Source organism: Juglans regia, unplaced genomic scaffold (assembly GCF_001411555.2).
Source record: "Juglans regia cultivar Chandler unplaced genomic scaffold, Walnut 2.0 Scaffold_1596, whole genome shotgun sequence".
In the NCBI taxonomy this organism is placed as follows: domain Eukaryota; kingdom Viridiplantae; phylum Streptophyta; class Magnoliopsida; order Fagales; family Juglandaceae; genus Juglans; species Juglans regia.
The window spans coordinates 1-274 of NW_023346570.1; the positions used below are offsets into that span (position 1 = coordinate 1).

Here is a 274-nt window from a genome sequence, read left to right on the forward strand (position 1 = left end):
ATCCCATCAGAACTCCGCAGTTAAGCGTGCTTGGGCGAGAGTAGTACTAGGATGGGTGACCTCCTGGGAAGTCCTCGTGTTGCACCCCTCGTTTTTGTTTTTTCCGCCTTGCGAGATAAATTGACAAGAAGGACCACTCGGGAGTGGCTTTTTCGGGAAATCTCGCCCTGCCCATCGCGTAGCCATGGGTTTGGATCAGATCTCCGTTTGGATTGGGATCGGAAGGACGCTAGTATGTCGCTCAAGGATTATATGAATTTTAAGTAATTAGTTT

General features: G+C 48.9%; 1 pseudogene; it reads left to right on the top strand.

The window, feature by feature from the left end:
- LOC118345166 lies at nt 1–88 on the top strand (annotated as a pseudogene; the record flags this gene model as incomplete).
- Between the last annotated feature and the right edge of the window lie 186 nt (nt 89–274).